This window comes from Rhinolophus sinicus, linkage group LG05 (genome assembly GCF_036562045.2).
Source record: "Rhinolophus sinicus isolate RSC01 linkage group LG05, ASM3656204v1, whole genome shotgun sequence".
NCBI classification, from domain to species: domain Eukaryota; kingdom Metazoa; phylum Chordata; class Mammalia; order Chiroptera; family Rhinolophidae; genus Rhinolophus; species Rhinolophus sinicus.
Genome location: NC_133755.1, coordinates 30786794 through 30812269, shown reverse-complemented (window position 1 = coordinate 30812269; position 25476 = coordinate 30786794). Strand labels below are relative to the sequence as shown.

At 41.8% G+C, this 25476-nt stretch overlaps 1 long non-coding RNA gene across 3 annotated transcripts in view; it reads left to right on the top strand.

The window, feature by feature from the left end:
• LOC109456350 (uncharacterized) overlaps positions 1–24791 on the top strand; it is an 89804-nt gene extending 65013 nt beyond the window's left edge. For 2 of the 3 annotated variants that reach the window (XR_012496335.1, XR_012496332.1), the window contains 2 exons: positions 21432–21555; positions 23712–24791. This is a non-coding gene — a long non-coding RNA (uncharacterized LOC109456350). The other variant, XR_012496333.1, reaches the window with a different exon arrangement.
• Positions 24792–25476: the final 685 nt, after the last annotated feature.

Genomic DNA, 25476 nt, shown 5'->3' with positions numbered 1-25476 from the left:
GATGGAGATGTACACAGGGAAACTATTCGTGTGAGAGGTTGAGGCCTGGCTGGCACTGGCAGGAGTGCTGAGTATGAACAAAGAGTGGAAGCGCTTGCCTCAAATTAGATGGAGGGTCAGTGAGGAGAGAACACTTTCACTCCCCTGCCAAAGCCGATGAGAGAGTGAAGCTCACTGATGCTGTGCAATAATCATGACATTGCTTCCATGACATGTCTACACAATGTAACGCACAGATTGATGCAACCAAGTTAAGCTTTTAAAATCAGCCCAATTCAGTCCACCCAACATCTACTTCGCCTAATTTACTGTTTGACTGTTACCAATGGCAACCTTGAGAAGTGGGATGGAAGTGGTGTGGGGAGAGAAATTATTGTGACTATTTTTGAAAACAGTCGACTATGGATGAGAATATTCTTTTAATGGAACTAAGTTGTAAATGGGAAACCAGATTATTTAAATATCAAACAGAAAAATAGCAAATAATTTCAGAGTTTGACAGGGTGGATTATCAAAGATAGCTGAAGATTGGGACAGACTTCTCTCATCCATAATTCCACTGATTCACTCCTTTCATTTAGTCATGCATTCACTCATTCAAGGAACATCAGTGGAACACCGAATTGGCAAAGTCCAGAGTAGACATAGAAGACAGAAACCCTGTTCTTATCTCGTATGTGCTGAAATTATTTTCCGTGGTTTCCACATAAATATCCCAGGGAAATGTTTAATCAAACAAGGCTGCCAGGTGGATGAATACAGGGAAAATTGCTCTCCAAAAGGTCCCAAAAGAGGCAAAGTATGACATAAGCAAAGTTTGTTTTGAGACCTCTGCACTCAAGCTCTTGAGCTTTATATGGTGATTTAACAAAAATTTTTCTTTAGGAAAGATTTTCTTGCATTTTCTACAAAGATGATTCACAATTTGGTTGCTCATGTACATATTTATTATGCATGGGTATTGTATACTTTTTTGTGCATGTAAATACTTAGTATCAATAGGGGCATTCAGTGAGAAATCATATTCACATCATTGCTTCAATTAAATTATCCAATCTTCTTTCCAACTAAGTCCTCCTTCTCCTGATACTTTCTACAGCTCGTTTTACATATGACTTGAATTAGGACCATCATTCTACAGAGAAATTATTTGAAAATCCCTTCAAAAGGCAAAATAAATAAAAGGCCATAAAAAGTGGAAAAGAAGAAGTAAAACTTTTTATTTACAGCTACCATAATTGTACATGTGGAAATTCCAAAAGAATCTGTAACAAACTATTAGAACTAATAAGTGAATTAATACAAAGTCAATTGATAAAATTGTATTTCTATAAAAGACCGACAAAATGGAAAATAAAAAATTAAAAACCCTATAGCATTACAATACCATTAAAAATATATGAAATGTTTAGTGATGTATCTAACAAAATTTGTGTAAGACGTGTACACCGACAGTACAGCAAATTGCTGGGAGAAATTAAAACAGGAGCTAAATAAATGACACAGCCATGACCATGAATTGGATGACTCAATAGTGTTAAGGCATTAATTCTCCCTGAACTTATCTATAAGTTCAATGAAGTAAAAATCCCAGAAAGTTTATAGTTCTGGAAATTGGCAAGTTGATTCTACATTTTACAAGGAAATGCAAAGGACCTAGAATTGCTAAGACGATCGTGAAGAACAAAGTTGGAGAATTTATACTACTAGATTTCAAGTCTTACAAAGATGGAAAGCCATAGTAATTAAGACACAGAGGTATTCACCAATAGGATAAATAGGATAGATAAGTAAGCCAATGTTCCAAAATAAAATGCAGAACTAGACCCGGTGATATGCTCACCTGACTCACAAGGACAGCACCAATGAAATTCAGTCAGGAGGAAAGAATGATCTTGAATAATTGGTGCTGAAACTTGGATGTTCAAAATGGGAAAAGACATATGTGTGAACCCCTATCTCACACACGGCACAGAAATTAATTTGAGATGGATTGTAGATTTTTATATAAAAGGTATACTGTAAAGTTTCTAAAAGCAAACAGAATATTTTCATGACCTTGGGATAAGAAAATATTTCTTAAACAGAACATAAGAAGACAGTAACCCTAAGTGAAAAACAACTGATTAATTGAACTTCACTAACATTAAAGACTTCTGTTCATCAGCAGAAATTATTAAGAGAATAAGAAGTCAAGCCCCAGACAAATATCTCTGAACAGACAGGACAAAGACTCATATCTGAATATATGAAAAATTCCTGCACATGAATACAAAAAAACAATACAATTTAAAAATGTATAAAAATATTAAACTGGCACTTTAAAAAAGAAACTATCCAAATGGTCAATAAGCATATGAAAATGTATTGAACACTATTACTTATCAAGTAAATGCAAATTAAAACCTTAATGAGGTACCACTCCCCATACCCAGAATGACTAAAATTAAAATGACCTACAATACCAAATGTTAGTGAGAATATGAAGCAACTTGAACTCTCAAACATTGATGGTGGGAATGTAAAATAGTATAACCACTTATGAATATTATTTGATAGTGTCTATTAAAGTAAACATGTGCATATCCTACAGCCCAGCCAATCCACACACAATAGAAAGTTGTATACATGTTCACAAAAAGACATGTACAAGAGTGTTTGTAGTAGTTTTATTCATAATAGTAAAACACCAGAAACAACACAAAGACCTGTCAACAGGAGAATGGACAAATAAACTGATAAATTGTGGTATGTTGGTGTGTATACATAAAGATTTATGTGTAAGTGTATGCACACAGACATATACATACACATATACACACACACATACAATGGAATACTACAAAGCAATAAAAATGTACAAGCTACTGATGAGAACAACAAAGTGTATGAACCTCAAGACTGGTATATTGAATTCACAAGCTGGTTAACCTACTTCCTGTTGATAAAAATATGAACAATAGTTACCTCAGGGGTTGGTGTAGATGGAGAGGGAACATGAGGGAATCTTTTGGGGTACTGGAAAGATGCCCAATGCCATATCTTAACCTGGGTATATGTATAATTACGTAAAGATTCATCAAGATGAGCACTTAAGATTATTACACTTACATACTTTATGTATATTATCCCTCAACAAAAATAGTTAACCAGGAAGGAAGGAAAGAAGAAAGGAAGGAAGGAAAGAAGGGAAGGAGCGAGGGAGAACAGGAGGGAGGGAGGGAGGGAAAAAGGAAGGAAGGAAGGAGAAAATTTGACCACAATACCACATTAGTGAGCTTTGTAAAAGAAAAAATTTAATACTTTATTTCATTAAACACAAGGTCAGATCAAGAGAACTATATATGTATGTACATAAATATATATGACAAAAAGATCTCATTCACTATAACAAAACAAGTTACTAAATATGGGTGAAGGAATACCTTTATGACAAAAATGTATAGAATCCATACAAAGAAAATTGCAAAACTTTACTGAGAGATGTTAATATCTTCAATAAATGGAAAAATGCCATATTTCTGTGTGGGAAAATCTAATACCACTTCAATACCAATTCTTACCCTAAATTGCATTACATCTTTAACATTATCTCAAATAAAATCCAAACAAAATGTTTAAACTTGACGAAACTATTCTCTAGTTCATGTAAATAGACTGTATATTTTTAAATGATGGTGATTATATGAGCCTTCACCAACAAGACACTAAAACTGAAATAATGTAAAGCTGAAATAATTTTAAGACTATATTACTGAATATATCTTGCATTTCCTTGTACAGAAACAGACAACCATGGTAGCAGAACAGAAATTTAGTAATGTACACAAATGTATAAAATAATTTAGATTGTGATCAAGGTATCTTCTCAAATCAGTGTAGAAAGGCTAGATTATTTAACAAATAAGGGCAATGGGTTAATAATTTGTGAAATAAAGTTAAAAACTTACTTGTTAGCTTAAAACAAAATTCAGGATGGATTATTTAAACTTTTAAAATAAAGTTGCCAATATGGTAGACCAAACTGCTGAAGAAGCCCCCAGATTTCCTGCTCAATTTCCAAACACATGGAATTTCTGATTTAAATATAATTCATATTCAGCCTACCTCAAAAGTAAGAAAATGAAATTCACAGGTAGCAGAAAATGGAAAAAGAAAGTTAAAAGCAGAGCAGTAAAAAAAGAAAAACCAAATAGCTTATAATGTTATTAGAACCAGATACAGGCCAAGTCACTCAGGTTTCAATAGAGGCACATAGCTTATTTGCATTTATACAATTATTGATAAATAATTATATTAGGTTATGTCTACCACCTTGCTATTTGTTTACCATTTGTCCCCCTGTTTTTGCCCATTTTTCCCTCTTTTCCTGACTTTTTTTAGATTATTTTCTAGTATTCCACTTTATCTCCATCATTGGAGTTTTAGTCATACCTCCTTGTTTTATTTTTGGTTCTTACACTGAGATTACACTATGCAACTTTCACTTTTTACAGACTATAATTCATCAATTTTATGCTATTTCACATGTAGTAAAAAACTGTACAAGAAACTTTCATTTAGCTCCTTCTGTACTCTGCACTGTTATGATCAGATGTTTTACTTTTACATATGTTATAAACCCTATGATATATTATTATTATTCACTTTGCTTTAAACTGTCAACTGAACTCTAAAAACTTAAGGAAAGAGAAAAATGTCTATTTTTATTTACCCACATGCTTCCCATTTCCAGAACTTTTTATTTCTTCCTGTTCCTTCATGTTTCTATGTGGCATTGCTTCCCTTCAGTTTGAAGAACTTCCTTTAGCACTTCTTTTTTTTTTTGGTAAGGAGGATGCAGCTCACAGTGGCCCATGTGGGGATCGAACCAGCAGCCTTGGTGCTACCAGCACCACGCTCTAACCAGCTGATACCAGCACCATGCTCTAACCAGCTGAGCTAACCACCCACCCCTCCCCCTTCCCCCCCCCCCCCCCCCCCCGTTAGCACTTCTTGTAGTGAGGATCTGCTGGCTATAATTCTCTCAACTTTTGCTTATCTGAAAATGTCCTTATTTTGCCTTAATTTTTGAAGTACGTATCATTTCACTGGCTCCAGTATTCAAGACTGAAGTTTCTTTCAGCACTTTAAAGATGTTGCTCCATTGTCTTCTGGCTTGCATTGTTTCTAATTTTTAAAAAAATCATAATTTATATCCATGTTACCTTGTATGCAGTCTTTCTTTTTTGCTCTGTCTTTTAATATTTTCTCTTTATCTTTTTGAGCCATTGGGTCATGATGTGTCTAGGTGTGTATATTTACTTCATATGAAGTTTATTAAATTTTTTGGATCTATATATATTGATGTTTTTCACCAAATTTTAGAAATATATGGCCATTGTTTCTTTAAAATTTTTGTCACATTTGCTCTCTTTTCTATGACTCCAATTACATGTATGTTAGACTCTTTGGTATTATTCCATGTGTCATTAATGGTTTGTTCATTTTTTAAAATATTTTTCCTCACTCTGCTTCAGTTTAATTAATTTATATTGTCACATCTCCAAGTTCGTGGATCTTTCTTTCTGTAATACCCAGTGTCTCATCTTTTCATCCCATCCAGTAAAATGGTGTCAGATAATTTATTTTTCAGTTCTAGAATTTTCATTGGGTTCTATATCAGAGCTTCCGTTTCTTTTCTGAAATACCCTCCACATAATTCTTTACTCATGATATCTATCTTGTCCTATAAATTCTTTAACATAGCTATAATAATTATTCTTTGTCTGATCCCAAATTGAGGGGCATTCTACAAATTGCTGGATAGTACTCTTCAAAAGTGTCAAGATCATGAAAACTGAAGGCTGAGTAACTGTCCCAGATTGGAGAAGACTAAAAAGATGTGACAACTAAATGCAAAGTGTGATCATTCTCCTTTTCCAGTCTCTGCTGTGTACATGCACAGCCTCGGCGGGGAATGTGCTTGCCCCCACCCCACAACCTCAGGCCAGTAGAGCCATGTCTGCCACTGAGAGAGTCACTGCCACCAACAATGCCACTGGGTGTGACTTCACCCACTGCTCCGCCTTCAACTGAGCGGGGAAGCTGCCAGTATCCCTGGCCTGCCCTGCCCTAAGCCCCAGTCTACAGAGCCAAAGATTTCCACTGTCCTTATCCTGGGCCCAGCAGGTTTTCAAGTATAAAAGCTCAGATTGTTGTTATGCCTTTGATCAGTTTCCAGAGTACTGAAATGATTATTTTTGTCAATTTTGTCTGGCTTCATAGTTGTTTTGTGGGAGGAGAGTGTGCCAATCTCTGCATTAGGCCGTAGCCAGAAGTCCTGGCTAAATACTTTTTAAAGAATACTGGTGAAGCAGATATTTTAAAAAATAAATATATTAGCAGTATCATCATAGATGAAGGGAGGAGAGTTAATTTGGAATTCATGTATTTTAAGATCCTAATCTTGCTTAGAAGATAAAAGTTATTAAATAAGCATATTAAAATTTTAAGCGTATTAAGAGCAACTGCTGAAAAACAGAACATATAACTTCAAACTAGTCAAGGAAACCAAGGAAGGAATAAGGAAAACTCAATTAATATTTTAGAGGAATAAAAAGATGGGGAAAGAAAGAAGACAATGAAGTATAATAAATTAAAATATGCAAAATAATACATCAGGGAAAAAATCCATATCAGTAACCACAGTGAATGTAAATAAATTAAGCTTTCCTATTATGGTACAGAGAATATTAGAATGGATAAAAGGCCAAAATCTAGATACGCACTGTTTACAAGAGGCATACCTAAAATAAAGACATAGAAAGGTGAAAATTAAGGGATGGAAAAAAACATATACTATACCAATACTAACCAAAAGAAAACTGGCTTAGCCATATTAATAAGAATTACTTAACAATAAAGGGAATTATCCACCAAGAAAACATAGCTATCATAACTTTCACAGGATTGTAAATTGTTACAAACTTACTGGAAAATAATTTGTTAAATATATATCAAAGGCCTTAAAAAGAACTTTTAAATGATGAAATTCCATTCCTTGCAATTTATCCTAAAAACAATAGTTGTTCAGATGAGCAATGACATATATAAAATGATGTGCCATAGATAGTAGTTGTTGGAACCAGGGGCTCTGGCAGGCAGGTTCAAATGGTGTCTGTACCTTACTTTTCTGGTCTGTAACCCTGGGATAATAACAGTACCTGCTTCATGGGGATGTTATAAATATTAAATGAGAAAATACACTTAATGTGCTTAAAAGAGTAGTTGGCACATAATAGTAAACATGGTATTTAATATTTTCTAAGTGATCTAGATCTATTAACTCACTTGATTCTTTTAGATTCTCTTCTGAAATAGGTGTTATTGTTATTCTCACTTTAGAGATGAGGAAACTGAGGCACAGAGAAGTCAAGTAACTTGTCAAGGTTATACATGTAGTAAATGCTGGGGACAGGATTTGAACCCAGGCAGTTTAGCTCCTAAGTCTGTGCTGTGAACCACTATGCTCTTTATTACTAAACTGTAATGTTGGAAACAACCCAAATTATTTATTTGGATAAATAATTTATTCATAAAAATGAAATATCTTGTTTATCCATTTTAAATGCCAATGTATAAGTAGATAATAAAATAGCTAAATTTTATTAGGTATTTTGCTATGTAAGAAACACTATGATAAGCATTTTACATAGATTATATCAATGAATCCTCATAAAAACTTAAGAAGGCACTATCATTGTTCGCTTCCAGATGAAGAAATGGAGACACTGAGTGTCTCTCATGGCGGAGACAGGACTAGAACCTGGGCAGCTTGAGACTTACCTCAACTCTTAACACTACACCAGAAATACTAACTCTTCATCCAGGCTCCCTCAGCCATCTCTTCCTTGACCTCCTCCATCACCTCACAATTATTCCCAGCCCACAATAATTCCCAGATAAAAACCTGGGAGTCATTCTTAAAATTTGCCTCTTTCTCTTGACTCCCACGTTGGATCTATAATCAAGTCTTATCTAAATCTACATCTAAAATGTATCTTAAATCTGCCCACACGTTTCCATCCTCCCCACACAACTCATTTCTTCTTGCTGTGATGATTGCAAGACCTCTCAAAGGATCTTCCCATTTACCCACGTCTCTGCTCCAGTCCACGTTCACTCAGCTGCCAGGGAGATCCTTTTAAAACGCAAAGAGATTCTAACACATTATTCTATTCCCCTGCTTTACATTATTTAAACTTGTTATATTGCAGTTTGCATAAATTCCACACTCCTTAACCTCCTACCAGGTCCCCCAACCAGCCTCTGCCCTCTTTTGTCCCTTCCTTGTACCACCTCTGCCCAAGGCTGCTATCTGTGTTCACTTCACAAACTCTCTTCCACTTCTGGAGCCGCCCACTGCTGTCTGTCTGGATGGCTTCTCCCCAAACAGTTCACCGAGATGATTTCTTCTGATCCTCCAGGATCAGTGGAAATGTCATCTCCTCTGAGAAACCCTCTCTGCCTACTCAGGCCACAGCAGTCGTCGCTAGCTCCAGTGTCAGGCATTCCCTCATTCTTTTTCTTCCTACTGTTTCATTCTTTCAATCAACAAATATTTACCGAGCGACTACTATGTATCAGACTGTATTCTAGGTGCAAGAAATGCAGCAATGAACAAAACAGGGCTTGCCACCCCTTGCAATTACATTTTAATTCATTTATTTGTGTAGTGGGATAATTCATTTACATATGAATTTTTGCTTTATTCCATGGAAACAGAAACCCCAGGAAGAAAAATGTGATTCCCCACCCCCAGTTCTCAAAGCAGCTTAACCTTTGTGGTCTAATGTCCAGGCTTTTTTGGGAGCGTCGCATCTCCCAGGTATTGGTGGGCTTCTGAGGAGGCAGCTAGCATTGGGCAAGGGAAAGAAGGAATGGAAGCTGGTGTTATGAAAAGAAGGCAGAGGGGGTGGTACTGGGAAACTGAGTAAATTCCCAGGGGCAGAATGCAGTGGGAGTCGTTAAAAACCTGGTACCTCCAACTCAGAAGCAGGTGGGGCTGGTGGGAACTCACATGGGTTTGACGGGAACAGAGGGCTGCAAGCAGAAAAGACGAGATAACAACAGGACTAGGATGTAGGCTGAACATGTGAGAGCTGCCTCCAATTTTCTGGCCACAATAAACCCCAGGATTTTGGTACAATCCATGGGAAAGGAAGTGACTCCAACAACTACTGTTGAACTCAGTGCAGCCTTTGGCATGGGCGGAGCTGAGAGCCAGATTTGATGGGATTTGTGGGGATTCATTCTTTCACGCCCAAGTGTCATCGAGCAATTCCATTCAGCTGCTCTAGTGGCGGTAGAGCCACTGAGTGCCTCCCACTCTGGTCCCTGAGTCGGTTTTGTTTAGTGTTGTATGACCAGTGCCTTAAAGAAGACTTAGCCCCTAAGAGCTCAGTAAATGCTTGTTAAATGAACGACTCTAGAAAATTATTGATAAAAATATTAGCATGACTAACAAGAGAGAAGGGATAATAGGTGATTTAAAACTGAATCTTTAATTTATCAAACTTACAAATGCCCATGTGTTTTGACCTTCCACTTCCACTTCTAAGAGTTTATCCTGCGGATATACGAGCATATGTGAGAAATTATATGTACACGAGGCACTTCTTTGCAGCCTTTTTGTAATAGCCACAGATTGCAAATAATCAGCCGTCTATATGGGGACTAAATAAATTGCGATGAAATACTATACAACTGAAAAAAAAGAATAAGATGTTTATGTAATGAAAAGGAATGGTCTCCAGAATATATTGCTAAATGGAAAAAAAAATAGGGCAGTATGTGAGTATACTACGTAAAAAGGAAAAACTATAGGTGGCTGTTTGTGTTTGAGCAATATACCGCTGGAAAGGTGCACAAAAAATTGATAACACAGGTTGCCTTTGGGAAGGGAAACTGAGCGGCTACAGTGGGGTGAGAGAGGTTTTTGATGATGAATTTTTGTTCTTTCAAAATTTTTAATCACATTATGTGTTTCCTATTTTAAAAAATAATATCAATCAAATCATCTTTATCTTTTGCTTCTTTTTTATTATCTCATAAATGAAGGAAACTTTTTATTTCTTTTTCTGATTACTATTTTTAATATTTAGATTGCGGGCTCCTCTGCACTAGGATTTGGTTTTTGGTTGTCTTTTTTCACAGTGCATTTTGTTTAATTAAATGTATTGGGGTAACATTGGTTAATAACATTTAAATTTCAGGTGTCTGACTTTATAGAACTGTATAGAAAGAGAATTTTTTAAAAGGAAAAAGAGGTAACAGGGGAGCCCCCATTGACAGAAAGTAAGGTCTAATTGAAAAGGAGAAAAATCTACAGCAGTTTTCATCTGGAAATGTGTTTTGAGGTGCCCCTTTGTATTAAGGATGTTAAAGCAAATGTGGTTGAGCCTTTCATCAATAGAACTAGTAATAGGAATCATGTAGGGGGCTATATTTTTTAAAACGTGTCCTGTGAATTCCTCTAAGTAGAAGTGATTTAAAAATCCACTTATATTGCAGTCTTCTCTTTAGACTTTATTGTCATCAACATCTGTTTTTTAAAAGAAAACAGCTTTCATCCTGGGAATACTGCTGAGCTCTGTCAAAGCTACTTACAGGAACCAAAAGTGTCTGTAGTCTGGGAGAGTGAGCTGCAGCCCACGTGCACACCAGGGGCTGGGCCGGGGCGGGTGCAGGGACCTCGGTGAAGGGCTCGGCCACGGGGCCCGTATGAAATAAGCTCAGAGTGTTGGCAGTGGATGGGAAACCAGGGCCTGTAAGAACTTGGTACTTTTAAGATGGCATTCATTGACTAGCCGAACAAAAGAACTCCCCAGACTGACTGTGATAGCCAAGCATCCTCAAAACTCACCTCCCTGTAATTCTCTTATGCCACCTGCCCTGGTGGGCTTTCTATTCTTCTAATTGTCCCCACCATTGTTGGGTTATACAGTGTATCACTATTTGTTGCCTCTTTTGATCATCGGTGGGTAATACCTTCTTTAATGATGTCCCCACCATAGAAAGTTTGAGCTGGAAGGGACCTTAGAGGCCTTCGCCATTTTTTCCATTTCACAAATAGAGAAACAGAGTCCTCGAGTGTTGTAGGTAGTTTGTCTAAGGTCACCCATCAAGTTAGTGGCAGAATGCTGTGCTCTTGGAACAGCACCTCCCTTTATTACTTGTCTTTGTTGTTATTGTATGGACTGCATCTTTAAGAGGCAGAGGAACAGGCTGACGTCTGTCAAGCCCAGGTGGCACTACTGATTAGCTGGGGGACCTTGGACAAGTTCCTGAAACTCTAGTCTCAGCTTCCTCATCCAAAAATTAAAATGAAAAAAATTCAAGCTCGCAGTCGGATGAAATGACCTTAAAAAATGCCTGGAAAGTAGATGTTCAGCAAATACTGAGTTTCCCATCCCTGCTCTTCGTTCCTTTCACAGATGGACTGTCTTTGTTTGCAAAGTGGAGAAAGTGGAGATGGTCCCTAAGGTCCCTCCCCCCACAAATATTCTGTGAAAAGCCTTTGTACATAGAAGGTGCTGGAAAATGTTTATTGATTTTGATTGACTGATTGCTTGATTAGCATTATTTACCCAAATTGGTTTCCAGGCATTTTGTTAGCTCAGAGACATCAGGTTGCTTCCAGCTTGACCCCTAAGATGTCTTTGGGACTTGCCAGCTGTCACTGTTATACTGTTCTCCTTCGCTGCCGCTCTGCAAAGTGAGCAGGGTTTCGGTCAAGGGTTTTTATTTGCCAAAGGAAGGCTGTGGGCAGGAGACTAGGATCCTGTCCCTACAAGAAGGATGCCAAAGGCATTTTCAGTTCATGGTGAGAGCCTCGGGGCTTGATAATGTAGGTGGCAACCAGGAAAGAATATTCTGTTGTCCTCCTGCCCTCGGACTTGGCTGGTCAGGCTGCAGCCATGAGCCAGGAAGTAGAGGGACCCCAGCCCATCAATGCTTCCCCTCTCTGGACCCTGGGCTCTCCAGGCCCCTTCCCTATCTACCTGGCACCTGTCTCAACAGTGAATCCTAAATATTCCCAGTTTCTTTCTCCCCTGGGAGACGACAGAAGAGAAAACTTCGAGAGGAAGAAGGAGACAGAAAAACAGATACACAGAGAGGCAGATAATTTAAAGCCCACTGACCATTTCAGAAATGGCTGAGCCCGTGATGCACAGCCATTATCCTACCCCACAGTCTTGTGCTGAGGGATAAAGCAAATGAAATAAGACAATGCATGTAAAACGCCTGGTACCGTGTCTGGCATATCGTATGGGCTCAATAAAGGGCAATTGTTACTATTACTGGCAAGTGGAATTATAGTCAGGAGACTTAAAGCTGGAAGATTGTGGAAAGAAATTTAAAAAGCTATGCATACACCTATCAAGCTAAAGTAAAAGAATAGCGACGCCACCAAATGTTGGCAAGGATCCAAAATCCTTCATCCATTGCTGATGGGAATATGAAATGGTACAGCCATTCTGGAAAAGTTTGGCAGGTTCCATGAAACTAAACATGTAACTACCATACAGTTCAACAATTAATTTTACCGTTGTGTATTTTTCCCCAGAGAAATGGAACTTAACTTTACACAAAAACCTGTACAGGAGTGTTCATAGCAACTTTATTCCTAGTTGCCAACCACTGGAAACAACCTGGATATCTTTAAACAAATGGTGGTACATCCACACCATTGTCTGCTACTCACAAACTATTGATATACGAGGTCTGACGATTAAGGTCGCGAACTTGTTGCACAATGTTGCTAATTCTTTTTTGATATCAGAGGAATTATCATTATGAATTTGTACCAGCTGGAGAGTTAACCAAGTTTACTATTTGGAAGTGCTGAAAAGGCTGCATGAAAAAGTTAGACGACCTGAACTTTTCGCCAACAATTCATGGCTCTTGCATCACGACAATGCACCAGCTCACACAGCACTGTCTAAGAGGGAGTTTTTAGCCAGTAAACAAATAACTGTATTGGAACACTTTCCCTACTCACCTAATCTGGCCCCCAATGACTTCTTTCTTTACCCGAAGATGAAGGAAATATTGAAAGGAAGACATTTTGATGACATTCAGGACATCAAGGGTAATATGACCATCTCTGGTGGCCATTCCAGAAAGTGTTCCAAAATTGCTTTGAAGGGTGGACAAGGCGCTGGCATCAGCGCATAGCTTCCCAAGGGGAGGACTTCGAAGGTGACTGTAGTGATATTCAGCAATGAGGTATGGAGCACTTTTTCTAGGATGAGTTCATGAACTTAACTGTCAGACCTCGTATGCAGCAATCTGGATACATCTCAAGAGGAAAATGCTGATTTTAAAAAGTCAATTCCAAAAGGCATCATACACTGCATGATATGATTCCATGAATATAATATTTTGAAATGACAAAAGTATAGAGAATAAGAACAGATTGCCAAAAGTGGCCAGGTTGCCAGAGATTAGAGACTGAGTGAGGGTAGGACAGAGGCCGTGGGCCCGGAGGAAGGTGGGCATGGTTATAAAAGGTCGGAGGAGGGATCCTTGTGGTACTGGAACTGTTCTGTATCTTGACTCTGGTGGTGGATACACAAGGCTACACAGATGATAAAATTTCATAGAACTAAACACACACACACACACACACACATACACACACCTGTGTAAAACGTGAAATCCGAATTACGTGAGCAGATTGCATGAATGTTAATTTCCTCCTTCTGCTATTGTGCTCTAGTTTTGCACCCAGGTAGGGGAAACTGGGTGAAGGGTACCCGGGATCTCTCTGTATTATTTCCTACAACTGAGTATAATCTGTAATTATCTCAAAATGAAATGTTTAATTTTTTTTAAGTGCTTTCTAAATGGTAAGGAGTGTGTGCATGTAATATTATTTCTAGAGTAAGAATTCTAGGAGCACATTTGTTGCCTAAATATCAAATTATTTATTATAGTACTGCTTGTAATAGCACAAGACTGGGAACAACTTAAATACTTAAATATCCATCAGTAGGGTAGTAGTTAAATTAATTGTAGTGCATCTGCAAAATGAATACTATACAACTTTAAAATAAAATGAGTAAACTCTTTATGTACTAATAGAGAAAGACTCTAAAAGTCTGTTGTTAAGTGGGGAAAAAAACAAAGTGAAGGGCAGTGTGTATAGAATGATAAAATTGGTATTTAAAGAATCTTATTTGGAAACATATTTAGAAATCTCTGGAAGTGTGTCCAAAAAAAGTAATAACAGTGGTACCAGGTTTGTTTTTGTTTTTGTGGGGAGGAGCATAAATATGCAGAGGGACCAGGTGGGAGCCTAACGTCACTTATGTCTTTGTATATTTTTTTGGTTTTTGAACCATTTGACTAAATTGCCTACTCAGTATATTAACTTAATGTGATCATTTTACAGATGAGAATTGAGCTGTAGATTGCTCTTCTATGTTTAACAAAATTTGCCTCAACCTTTGACAGTGTGCTAGTGAACGTGGACATTTTAACAAGTCTTTCTGGCCGCCTAAAGCGCAAAAGACTACCTAGGATATATAGTCTGAAGGTGGGGCACTGGGAGATGGAATGGCTTGGGGCATTACACAGTGTCCTGGAGAAGTTGGCAACTAAGCTGAAAGCTGATAATTCAAAGAAGACATATAAGACCAAAAAAAGTGGGGGAGAGGTACAGAGAGAAAAGGCTGCTTACTCAGAGACACAGGGTCAGGGAGATGCCCCGTGGCGCCCAAACTCAGCTCCCTAAGACCAACCCCTCTCCTGTAGCTGCTTTGCAAAATCTGGCCTCTAACTTTTTCTGAGTATAACCATTTTCCAGTGAGTACTCAAGAAACATTTATTGAGATGAATTTCTTCTCCTAAAGAAGAATGTGTGTGTGTCTTTCTCATTCACTTGACACCATCACGCTCTACGACAAGTATCTCCACTGTTTCCCTGAACTTTTAATTGGCATTGCATCAAAGGAGCTGGCGATTGGCTCCTTTGCCACCTCCCCATGGCTCTCCTCTGTCTGCCTCCTGTAGTCATTGCACCTGTGCCTGAGGGGTGCAAGGACAGTCCTCTTCATTACTCCGTAGGGTTTCCATCCCAGGCCCTTAGGCAAACTGCTACCTGTTTAGCCGCACTGGACTCCTGTGAGGCTTCAGCTGTCCCCCTGCCTGGAAGGAGCCCCACCTGTATTACAGCACAGCTCCCCATGGTTTAGAAGAGGCTCAACCAATTGACTCCCCCAGTGGCTGCCCTCTCTCGCACCGCTGGGCCTTTGCACATGCTCTTTTCTCTGCCTGGAGCATAATTTAGAGCTCACTTTCCATGCATTCCATAAATATTTATGAAGCACCTACTCTATGTCAGGTACAAGCATGAGTTCTAGTACACAGTGGTGAACAAAACACCAAAAAAAAAAAGACCATGTTCTCACCAAGTTTACAGCTGTTTTAGGTGGAACTTCTATTTCAAGAAAACTTTCCTGACTTCTCAAACAGTGGTGATGCCCCTCTTATGTAACCGCTGAGACCTGGTCCTTACCACCAGGGCAGCAGCCTTCCCTTCTGGCACAATACTCCATGGATGGATCCATCGGGGTAGCCCTCTCCGACCTAGAATGGACCATCCTCCCCAACTATTAGACCAGCTGGCAGCTCCTCCTAGGCCCCTCCCTGCCCAGGAGATAAATTCATTTCACAGAATTACTTGGAAGATTGAGTGAGATAATTGGTTGCTGACTGTCCAGCACCGGGCCTGGGCGAAGAAGATGAATCAATTCGTGTTTATTGTAGTGTAGTGACTACAAGCAAGGATGATGAGGTCAAACTGGGTTTAAACCTTAATGCATCTCTTACGAACTCTGTGACATAGAGCAACCTACTTAATTGCTCTCTGTAATTCAGTTTCCCCATCATCTATAAACTGGGGACGAATGGTAACAACAGCCCAAATATTTTGAAAATGTAGAACATGTGTTTCTAAGCACATTGTATACATCATCTCTCCAATCCTCACAAGAATTGAAAGTTATCATCCCTACCTTACAGCCAGGTTAACCTACATGCCCCCAAATCGTACAGCTGGCAGTTGTGAGCCAGACTGCCCTTTACCAGCATCGGTTCTTGAGCCTTCCACTCACGTCAGGCTTCCTAGTGGCATCTACCCCAGTGGGTCATTGTAGGAATGAAATGAAATTATCCACCTAAAGCCCTTGACACAGTGTCTGGCAAATGTTATCCATAAAGGGATCCATAGATGTTAGTGACGCTTCCTACTATCATTGCTATTACCATTAACTAGCTCAACAGCAAAATGGCTCCATAGGTGAATAAAGAATTAAGGGAGTAGAGCCTCTGGTTTTCTCCAGTCTTTCTACTGAGAAAGAGCAGTGCAGTGTCAGAGAAGTCAATGAAGGCTGGATGCAGGGCAATTCATTTTCCCACAAGTGTTTCAACTGTGGCCTGGGTTATATAAGACGTAACAGTGGACAAAGCAGGTCCTTGGTGTGTACCTTGTTGCCCCGGGCAGAACGGATGGGCTCCCGAGCTTTATAACACAGGCTGGTCTCCTGGCCAGGATACCAGGCATCAGCAGGTATTTCCTGAGCGCCTGCTCTGTGTCCAAGTGCTGGAGAGAAGCAGGGAGCCGAGGCCGCAATGGGAGCAAGTGCAGGACTCACAGAAGCATGAGTGGCGGTTCAGTTCTTTCACTGTGAGACAAAGCATGAACATGAGACGTTAAATAATGCTGCCTGCTGTGCATGCAGCTCCAAGCTAACCACCAGCAGCGGGGTATAGACAGCAAGAGCTGTGAATGCAGGGAAAAGGAGATCCCACGGGCTGGAAGGCTGCCTGGAGGAGGAGAACCTTGACAGCAGGTAGGATCTGAACAGGTAAGGTGGAATACAAATAGGAGGGTCATTCAAGAAAGGGAAAATGAAATTGGCAAAGATCCAGAGCCAAAATAGATCACAAGGCTAATAATGTTGAGGATAGTGAAGAGGTGTGGTGGGGTGGGGGGTAGGGGTAGGGTTGCGTAGGGGACAAGGGAAAGCCAGGGTGCAGTGGGGCAGGGGGAAGCCACAGGTTCCTGACACAGCCAGGGACAATGGGGACTTGGAAGTTCTAATCAGACAAATGATGCTGGTCACCCCATTAACCCATTAAGCTGCATCCCAGCTAAGAGCTTGGGGCCTGGCCCACAGTAGTCACTTACCAGCCATCTTATCAAAATGGGCATCACTCGGATTATTGTGCCAGGCTGGTGTCAGGGCAGGGCTGGGGGCTGGGGTCACATTTCAGAGTCCACCGCTCCCTGGAAGTTATAGGAGGCTAAAGACTGGAAGATGGCAGGTAGGTTTTAACCCCATTTCAGCCCAGAGCCCTAACTCTCACTGCATCTCTGGAACCAAGGGCAGCGCCTGGTAGATGACGGGCACTGGTATGCATCGGTTCTCAAAGGAATAAAGAGAATTCCCAGTTCACCCCTATCTCCACACCACCCTACCCACCTCCCAACACCACTAGGAACAAGCTCAGGATGTTACAGAGTTTCTGTTCTGGTAAATTCCTTATGCCTGTGATGCCTGCAGCCAGATACAGTTTCTGCAACTTACCTGTTCCCCACAGCAACTTCTAGATCTTCGTTATCCAATGCAGGAGCCACAAGGGGCTACTGGGCACGTGAAATGTGACCCGTGCATCTGAAAAATTGAATATTTATTTCATTTTCATTTAAAAACTGATACTGGATTCGGTTATTGGAAAGCCGAACCAAGTTGTTTGGAACCACTTGGGTACGTGGAGCTACTTTTCAACTGTCAGTTTGATGAGGTCTAGAAACGATCAAGTATTCCAGATGACAATCTATTGCCTGAATTGAGATGTGCTGTAAGTGAAAAATATATACTAGATTCGTATGAAAAAAAAGTAAAATAGCTCCTTCACAATTCTTTGTATTGATTACATGATGAAAGGATAATAGTTCAGATGTATTGGGTTAAATGATATATATGAGTAAAATTAATTTTAATTGTTAGTGTGGCTTCTAGAAATTTTTAAACTTCATGTATTTTGCATTATATTTCTATTGGACAGTGGTGGCCTAGACCCTTCTTTTTTCCAAAATAACTTAAGGGGGAGTGGCGTAGGGTGGAGGATTTCAGAAATTAGGGAAAGGAACATTAGAGGAAAGAAAGATCCAAAGCCTCTAGGAAGGACACCACGTTGACCTTTATTCAATTATAACCACAGCTAGTGTCTGCTATGTGCCAAGTACTGTCCCAGGAACTCACTTAATCATCATAACAATCCCAGATGGGAAGTACTTTATTATTTCCACTTTACAGTGAGGAAGCTGAGGGCACAGAGAGGTTAAGTTACTTGTCCAAGGTTACTCAGCTGTTAAGTGGCAAATTCAGTTTTTCACCCAGTCTGTCTCTAGAGCCTGAGCTCTAAACTCCCATGACAGACTGCTTCTAATTTTAGATTATTGCTATCAATCCAATCCTCCTGTGTATCAGTGTCAGATTGAATTCCACTCTCCCCCTTGTCTAAATATTCATGACTTCACTTCCCTCTCGCCCTGTCGCCTGCGTGTCTCACATTCCTCACCTCAGTCCCCAAGTTCTCCAGCCCCCCCCCCACCCCTCCACCTCCCTGGCCTGGCCTGGGGAGACGGCAGCAGAGTGCTCACTTCATCCAGGAAGAACCTTCTGAATGGAGGCAACAGGATTTTTTTCTGAAACCCTCACAGTGAAACGTCATTTTAAAAAGTGTACAGCCAAGTACATGGTGGCTGGATGCGGGGTGCAAGGGGAGGTCAGGGGGACAGGGGAGAGAAGTTCTTTATCTTACTGAATGTTACAGACTCGGGGCTTTCGACCTTGTCCATTTAACAGGGGCAAGTGACAGAGGCGGACTCTCTGAGCTCGATGCCTGGGGGATTCCAGACGAGAGACTGGGTGGGGTCATTTGGTGAAATGGAGCCGATGCCAGGACACAACTCATTCAGGCTTATCACTTGCCAGGAGAGGCAGTCACCCTGTCTCTGCTCACCCAAATATCTGTTCCTAGGCATCTGGATACCAGTGCCTCCTGCCAAGGCCCCACACCCAAGTTTTGCCACCTGTGTCCCCAGAGAACAAAACAGGCACACATGATATCTCCCTCCATGGGAGAGTCAGATAAGGCCGAAGGATTGCTCACCAGTGGGTAGTTTGTGACAATGTCTAACTGGATGGGCGAGAAGCTGTTTGAGGTCCCTTCTTAGTCAGGTGCTCCATCCCCTGCCGAGGGCAGAGGAGGGCGCTGCCTAACAGGTGCACACCAGCATGGCCAAGTCACCAGAAGGGGCCAGGGGGAGAGGCTTGGCTCAGACACACCCTCTAAACAGCACTCAGCCTGCTTGGGACCAGCTCAGGCCTTCAACAGGAAGGTTCCAGTTTGGAGAAAGTTAAGCCAGATGAGCGACACCCTGGTCAGAAGAGTGTCTTAGAGCTGATCTAGAGCGATTACTGGTTGCTTTCCCAGTATTCCTGAGTGTTGGCTAAGCTACAAGGTCCTGAACCCTTTGCCCACCCAGGGACAGCTAGCAGTGACAATTATGAGGACAACAGAAGGCCAGATGAACTTCCCAGCTGGCAGTCAGTGGAGCCCAAGACCAAAGAGCAGGGTTGGAAGAAGAAATTCAATTGAACGAACACAGGTTGAGCACTCACTATGGGCCAAGCCCTGTGACTGGGAGCAAGATGTCCCATCACAGAAAGCAGCGCCTGGACCACGCTGTTATACAAGGCACAATATGGGGAAGGAGAGCCTGTGGCTAAGCAACTGGGACACCCATGTGGTGAGGTGGCATTTGAGCTGGGTCTGGAGGAACCAAGAGGATTGTTCTAACAGGTGGACATGGGGAGGTCATTCCAGACAGAGAGGACAGCAAAGCCAACACAGAGGATGGGACAATCATAGAGGACGTTCATAAAACAGTTGGCAGAGATGAATTCCCAGGAGGCAGAGCTGCAATGGGAGAAACCTTGGAGGGCCCTGCACGTCTGATTAAAATTTGGGATTTTTGTCTGTAGGGAACACGGAGCATCAAAGGTGCAGAGGCAGGGGGACAGTGTGTTTAAGAAGGTGGCCAGTGACCATGATAAGAAAGGTAGGTGGGTAATAGGTGAAGAAGGAAAGAAGGGGAACGATGCCCCCACCAACTTTCATGGCCATTATCCCTCTGTCAATAGCTACGTGGAATTAAGCCTTAGTTTTTAAAATGAAAAGGTGTGTTATTTGGTGTTCTCTGTGATGGACTTCTCTAAAGATTCAGGATTTTGTACAGCTGGGGCACCTGGGCAGGGTTTGGGGGCTCTGATAGGAAAGCTACAATGGACTTCATCCTGAAACAGGACCTGTCTCGTGGGCAGCAGCAGATGACCATTAGCACTAACCATTCATACCCATTGCTTCTCTACCAGCGGCATCTACTTCCCCCTATGCCCCACGCTGCCAGGTGGAGCCCAAATATGACCTATTTCATATGAGGAACAAAAACAAATAAAACCACACATGACCAAAGAGTAAACCGGTAATGTGAGGTCTTTAGCTGGTTTCGTAATATTCAACAAGGGCAAAACCATTCATTCCAAAGAAGGAATCCAAGATTTCATGGTTTTATTTTATTCATTCGTGTATTTATTTTAGGAAACCCAAGGTGAGTTAAATGCCATCTTCCCTCAACTCTTCAGTCGGTGGCTTTAGGAATACTTAAGAGTTTTCAGATTCTTTGAGGGCAAACAAATAATTCTGTTATTTGCAATTTGGTTGAGTTAAAACTTCCCTAAGAGGGTCATTTTCATCCTGTCCCCTCCCTCCACTTTCTGAGGCCAGCAGCAGGTCTGGGAGAGGAACTCGAAGCATTTGGGCATCTCTTCACCACCAGCAGCCAGGGTCCCCAGTGCCCCCCTTTCTGTTCCGTTCACCGTGAATGGCAGATTCCTCTGTCCGGGTCAGGTTTCCAATCACCATAGAAACAAACTCGAGGCAGTTTCATTAATCATTTAGAGCACGAGAAGTCTAGGTCAGTCTGATTGCAGCATATAGTGTATCATCTCCGGGCCACATGGGACTCAGTCGATTTGAATTAAAAAAGATTAAGCTGCCCTGGGCTGCCTGGCCCCATCAGTTTAAGTTCTCATGTAACAGTGGTCTCTGGAGCCATATGGATTAGTGAGTGAAGCTATGCATTTATGTGGCAGGATTCAGTGAAACATTAGATGGCTGCAGGTGTCTGAGGGGAAGAGGACAGGGATCACATACAGTTTTTTTTTTCCTTGTTTTTTTTTTTTTTTTTTTTTTATACTTGTTGCTGTTCTTTTGAAACTGGAAACAATAACTCAATTTTATTTCTCCAGTGACAGTTACCACTCTTGCTGACCATGAAATGGAACATTTGTTACCCGGGGTTTATGGTTCACGACGAAATGGTCTGCAAGGAAGCGGGAATGGCCGAGTCCCATGCCTACGCCAGGGTGGCGGGTGAGAATGCTGGCATTTCTTTCCTTCCTTTCCTATGGAGTGGTAAGAAATGCATCGAATAAATATCGATGACATTTTAGTTTTGCTCGAATCGAGATTTATGAGCCCCAGGAAATTGACTTAGAGGCAGCTACAAATCAATGTGACTCTGAAAGAGTTGTATGGGGATCCCTCAAAATGAACGCCCCCTTCCAAAGGACCTGCCTTATTTATGGGCCTCTCCAGGACTTCAAAGAAGTGCGGTAACTTAGGCCAGACCGTTTTATTGCTTCACGGAGCTAAGATGTTTCAGGGGGAAGATGCAGGTTAGAGTGTGTTAGGAACCTCTCTTGGGCGGTGGGCAAAAGCTCTCTGCAGATTGAACTATTGATCTAAAGCTTATTACACAGTGACTTCTTACGGAACCACTTCTAAATCTCAGCCGATTTGGCATTGTCTGCAGTCCCAGGTGCTAATCTCCAAACAGAAAGAACTTCTGTACTGTCTTCTCCCTACCCACTTTCCTGAAGCAACCACCTTGGACGAGCAAGGAGGCAGCTGGGCTGGTAGAAATCAGCGATAGAGTTCCACAGGGTGTTTCCATGGGCCTGTTCTTCCTAATCTGGTGTTTCATTTCTGTTCATTGTGACACTGACAGTCCTGAGTGCTTTGCTGAAAATGCCAGAAGGCAGGGACCAGCCTGAAATCTTCATTCAGTCCTTCTGCCGTCACATAGCAGGGGTAGCTTGGGATGGTCGAGGAACCAGCTTCTCAGTCCAGCTACTGCTACCTGGCTGTGTCACCTCGGGCAGGGCGTGCTGCCTTCTGGGGTTCTGTTTTCTCATTTCTGAGCTAAGAAATGCAACTGTCTTCCTCCAGGTCTATGGTTGTAAAATCCCCTCCTACTTCCTGAGCACCTGATGGGTTCCAAAAAATCCCTGCGTCCGGGACGTTGTGATGGGTACAGAGAGTAGAGGAAGAATGAATACAGGTCTTCTGATCCAGCCTGTGTTGGCCTTTCCTTCCTCTGAATGTGACAGCACTGACAGACAGGACTCCCAGGGCACCACTCTGTGCCACTCTGATCGGCCACAATCGCCAGTGCCTCCACAGGGGAGCCTTGGCTCTCCAAGCAGCCTGTAACTCTGCTGAGGCACGATTCTGTCTTCAGAATCCCATTCCACCTGGCAGAGAACTGAGCCCCTAGGAGACTTTATCAACAAAGCACTGCTTTGATTGACTCAATATAGTTCAACCAAAGGAGTATGAACTGACAGAGCTTGTTCCGAGAGAAGACAGAACATGATACATAGGAAACATGGAGGTAGAGTTTCCAGGAGAAGGCACCAGCAGAGATCCGAAGGAGGCAAGACAGCAAATTGATTTGGAATGTAGATGAGGGTGCCTGAATGGTGGGCATTTCCTTCTAGCTCTGACTTTGAACAAACCATTTAACTGCAAAGCCCCGCTGCTGGAGTCAGAAGTCCTGGTACTCGTCCCATCTCTGTCACTTGCTACTTAGTGCAAGCTTAGTCAAGTGAATTTATGTGGCGCACTGATCCCTCCAGGATCCTGCTTCAAGAAGGAAAGACTTACGCTTGCAGGCACTGGGAGTGCTGCCAGTAGGGAGCCCTCAGCTGTCAGCCTCCTCGGGGATTGCCTCAACTAAAGAGAGTGATTTGCTCAAAGTCAGGCCCTGTTCCTGGGGCAGCCTGCATTCAGTGAGTGACCAGCCTAAGGATCTAAAGGCTTGTCCCCCCAGTGAGGACTTGGAACCGCTCTGCGGGGCTATCCCAGCTCCAGAGTTCCATGGGGAGCCAGCTGAGACCTTTATTGGAACCGCATCTCAGCCCAACTTTTCCTTCTGCCCAATCCTGCTTCCAACCCCTCCCTCGCTTCCACAGGCTTAAGCTCCAAAAGCACTCTCTGATGCATGTTCTCTGCCCACTAAGTGCTATGCTCCGTCTCGGGGTTTGTTTCCCAGGAAACATAAACTGTGATATTGCGCAGCTCTCGGAGCCACATTTCCGCATCTCAAACCCTGAGGCAGTGACAGTGCTTAGCCCCCAGGGCCATGGTGCGAGGTAAATGAGATGACCCATGTAAAGCTTTTAGCTCACTGCTGCCTGTGGACCAGCTATGTATCTCACCAGTAACACAGACTCCTTATTTTGCAGATGAACTTGACTCGATCTTGAAGAATGAAATATGGATCCACGGAGAAGAAATGAAGGAAACAGTAGAGATGCTAGTTCTCCCTAAATATTCTTCTCTCCTTCTTCGATGATGATAGAACCCTGAGTTTCAGCTGGGCACAGGACCATCCAGAATACAAAACACATTTGCCAGTTTCTCCAGATGATAGGTGTGTCCATGTAATTAAGTTCTGGCCGATGGGATACATAAAAAGGTGGCATATGCAACTCTCAGAGAGTGTCTTTAAAGACAGGAAGCCTGCTCTCTCTCTTTTCTTCCTCCTTGCTGAAATGTGGATGTGTGCTGGAGCTCCAGCAGCTATTTTGGGTCATAAGGTGACCTTGGAAATGGCTACCAGGCACAGCAGAGCAACAAAATGGAAAGATCCTAAGTCTCCCACACAGCCCTGGAATGCCTGCAGACTATTACATGAGAGAGAGACACATACAACTGCTGCCTTGGGTTTTCTGTTACTTGTATTCCAATCTAATCTTCACTAACACAGGGGGTCTTGCAAGTGGGCAAAGAGACCACGAGCAAAGACTCAGAGGCACAAATGGGTATGGGGCATTCACAGGACAGTAAAGAGACCGGCGAGTCAAAAATAAGAAGAATACTTTATATGCACACTGTGCTTTACAGTTTACAAAGCACTTTCCAATAATCTGCCATTCCTTCTTCACAACTTTGTAAGCTAAAGCACATTTGTCACCTCCATTTACAGGTGAGGGAACTGAGGCTGAGAGAGAAATGACTTTCACAGCTTCACAAAAACTAGGAAGCAGCAGAGTCAAAGCCAGAATCCATGACTTTTGAGGCCAAAGGCTGGGTTCTCCCCCCCTCCCCCTATTGTACTAGATGTATATGCCGTTGACAGTTCACTCAGATCATTTTAGTTAACAATGCTCTTGCCGAAAACTTGTATCCAGCAGATTTACAGCGGCTTGTACCTGGTTTCAGCTGCTTTCACGACATCTTGCATTCTCTCGTTTTCTTTGCTAACATTAATTGACCACCTACAATGTAATAAACACCATGCCTTATCATGCCAGGTGCTTTTACATGTTCTCATGCTTTCTGTTCCCACTCAAATTAGCTCTTTATCCTCCATCTCCAATTTCTGTTCTCTATCAGGCCTCCGCCTGCACAAAGCCTTCTCTGGGGGCCACAAGAATGAGCTGTTCACTCACCCACTGGCCTCTATCACCACCTGAGGCAGCTCCCAGGTAGACGCATGCAATCGCCTCTTAACCAGACCTGAGCCGACTCCAGAGAGAAGGATTCTGAGAGTGGGTTCTGAAGGAGCCTGCTGGTTTTAGGCCAGGGGGGAAAAAAAAAAGGCATTCTGGCTTGAAGTGATGTGTAAGAAACTATTATTTTCCTAGGGCTGCCATAACAAGTGACCACAAAGTGGGTGGCTTAAAACAACAGGAATTTATTTCCTTACAGTTGAGGGCGAATGTGTTCCATGTCTCTCCCCCAATATCCTTGACTTTCCTTGGCTTGTGGCAGCATCACTCTAATCTCCGCCTCATCTTCACATGGCTTTCTCCCTGTCTCTCTCTGCCTAAATTTTCTCTTCTTATAAGGACCCCAGTGATTGGATAAGGGCTCACCCTAATCCAGTATGATCTCAGCTTAACTTGATTACATCTGCAAACACGCTTTTTTCCAAATAGGTTACCTTCACAGGTACCAAAGGGTTAGGACTTCAATATTTCTTTGAGAGAGACACAATTCAATCCA